A 2,957-nucleotide genomic window follows, 5' to 3' on the forward strand; every position below is an offset into this window, starting at 1 on the left:
CGGACTCAAACAATGAATGATGACTTTACATTTTTAATCTTTACTTACCATAAACCGTCTTTCACTCGCACTCGCTTCCATCTGAAGATGCTGAGAAAATGGCGGCTTCTCGCACTGGTGTCGTCGAGATACGTCCGATGTTAACGTGACGTGCGTGCTCTCTTTCACGTCCGCGTTCCCAACCCAGCACCGCTGGGTTATTGATCAAGACCAATTTTCAACCCAACGTCCTTACCCATAGGTCTCAACCCAGCATTTGGGTTGAAAAAAACAACCCAGCGTTTTTTTAGAGTGTATCGACTTTCAGCAAGTAGATTCATATAGAAAGGTGTTTATAAATGTATCTAAATTGAAATATAAATTTATTCCCGAGACATTTGAGGTTATATGTTGAGGCAACTATCAAACAATAAAACAAGCTACCTCAGGTCAGCTCTAAATGATTTCTTAGCTAAAAGTTTATAAGAGCCTTTCTAGTTGCATGGACTTTCTTTAAACATTCTCAGCATGTTGTAGCATACAGAGATGTTCCACATGACAGCCTTTCCTCTGCCCTCTGTGCCGACCTGACAGCATCTGGGGGCGGGCACTGCTTCTGAAGAAGTCTGCTGATTATGTTTGTGATGTGAGCTGTCATTTCAGCGGTTCCCCACCTGTGGAGTCCAGGTGCAGCACTACATTCATTTACAACACACTGAGAATTAGTCTAACAGCTCTAGCCAGGAGAGGACAGACTCCACAAGCCACCGGCAGGGCAGACCGGAGTGAAATAAATGACCATTTTCACATAGAAGAATTGAGACGGAAGAGAGGAGTCAGTCCTCTGCACATGCCTCCTCAAATTAGGTGCCACCTGTAATTCAGTTACCCACAAATCTTCCACCAGAACCCTTGCCTTTGAGGCTGGCGTGGTATTAGTTATTAGCTACAGGAGCGCTCTGAGGACAGTGCTGGAGACAGGAAGAGGCATATGTCAACTCCCAGGGGAATAGGTGCTAATCTCTGGGTCTTAGTTGAGTCTGACTTGCTGGAGATGATGCATCCGATTTATGATGACAGGGATGCAATGCTAGAGCTATAGGTCTTCTGTTGACCTTGACACACATGAGACGAGAGTACCACGGGGCAATGGTGAAGCAGAGCTGAAAAGACGGAGAAAATACTATGCTTTACCTAAACTAAAAACAAGCCCCTGAAATGGAGGAAAGACTGACATGAACATGACAACAAACTGAGCAGCTGATTGGATTGACAAGACAATGAATTCAGAGTCAAAGTCTCAGTCGATTTACTGTCATTTGTCTGCTGTGTGGTCTCCTGGAGCCATGGTGCAGACCATGTAGTTGATATTTACAAGACAACCACTTTCACAAATTACCATAAAAAAAAAAAACGGACACAGTTATGGGCTATACATGGAAAAGTGCTGCATTAGACACTGCATTAAACATGCATATTTGCATTAAATAAATGTTTTGTATTTTGTTTCATATAAATCGATTCACTTTCAATATATAAAACCATTTTTAATTATAATTTATTAATGCAATGTTTAATTTATTTTTTTACATTTTATAATATTTCAGTTTTGTATTTTATTACAATTATTCAATTAGTTTCTTACATCTGGAAGACTAAGTCCAAAAATATGGGCAATGTAATAATTTAGGGAGTTTCCCCATGTATTCTTTTTCCCAAAATGAGAAATATAGAAATAGTCCTATCTTTACATAAAACATAATCATTTAAAAATGAAGGTGATTATGATAGTAATAATACTACTACTGCTACTGCTACTGCTACTACTGCTGCTGCTGCTGCTGCTGCTGCTGCTGCTACTACTACTACTACTACTACTACTACTACTACTACTACTACTACTACTACTACTACTTACTTGTCACATTTGTCACATACTACTACTACTACTACTACTACTACTACTACTACTACCCATGACAGACAGGAAAGGTAAATGTCTCTCTTTTTTATTTTCTGCTCATTGACTGAAAAAAAAAATGTACTGGTAATTTTCTGCCAGGAATTTAGTAATTTTAGTAAAAATGTAGTAGTTTAATGAACATTTATGATAACAATGCAACCCACAATGCAATGAATAGCATTACAAGTAAAACCTGTACAAAGTAAATATGAATAATTCCTGCATATTAGTACATTATGACCTATTTTTACAGATTTTTTACAGTGTACATAAGTGTTGTAATTTAAAAGAAAATGTAACAATTTATTTTATCTATTAAAATAGTAATAATAATAATAATAATAAAAAAATAAATAATAATAAACTTGATTCCATTGAGATTCAGGGGAAAACAGCTTGATTTTTTATTGGTTTCATCCTTGACATCATCCAGTGTTAACCCAGGTTAAACAGTCCCTTATTCTGTGTGGTCCACTGGGATTTGGCTTTTCCTGTTGCTCGAGGCTCACCTGGGGCCTAAACACCTTGACTAAGCTCTAACTGGGGCATGAGCTGCACTCATGCACACTGCCTGCAGAGCACACTCACTCATATATGTGCAGGTTTGTAGAACACGGTCCCATTTGTGGAAAAATATGTTTACATTAGCTGTTAGCTTAGACATACAAAAGCGTTGGCTTTACTAAATTGCCACTGCATTCGTTTTTTTCCATTTTAGTCCAACTCTAAACCTCTAGTGAACCTGAGCGCATTGTGCCAAGCACTGGTGTGAACTAAAAATCATCAAGTAGACAAAAGCACACAAGAGAAAAGGTAATGTCAGCATCTAATCAAGTTCAGCACTCCAAAACTCATGACAACGAGAAACAATATGAGATATAAAACAAGAGGAGCATCGTGGGCTTGAGGGAGCAAGAGGATTCTCCATTTGATTTCCAGCACTAAAAATACTGAATGAACATATTGCAAATGACTCAACATCTAAAAAAAAAAAAAAAAACGCTAAATGAATATT

The sequence above is a fragment of the Sinocyclocheilus rhinocerous genome, unplaced genomic scaffold (assembly GCF_001515625.1).
Source record: "Sinocyclocheilus rhinocerous isolate Xijiao unplaced genomic scaffold, SAMN03320098_v1.1 scaffold1252, whole genome shotgun sequence".
In the NCBI taxonomy this organism is placed as follows: Eukaryota; Metazoa; Chordata; class Actinopteri; order Cypriniformes; family Cyprinidae; genus Sinocyclocheilus; species Sinocyclocheilus rhinocerous.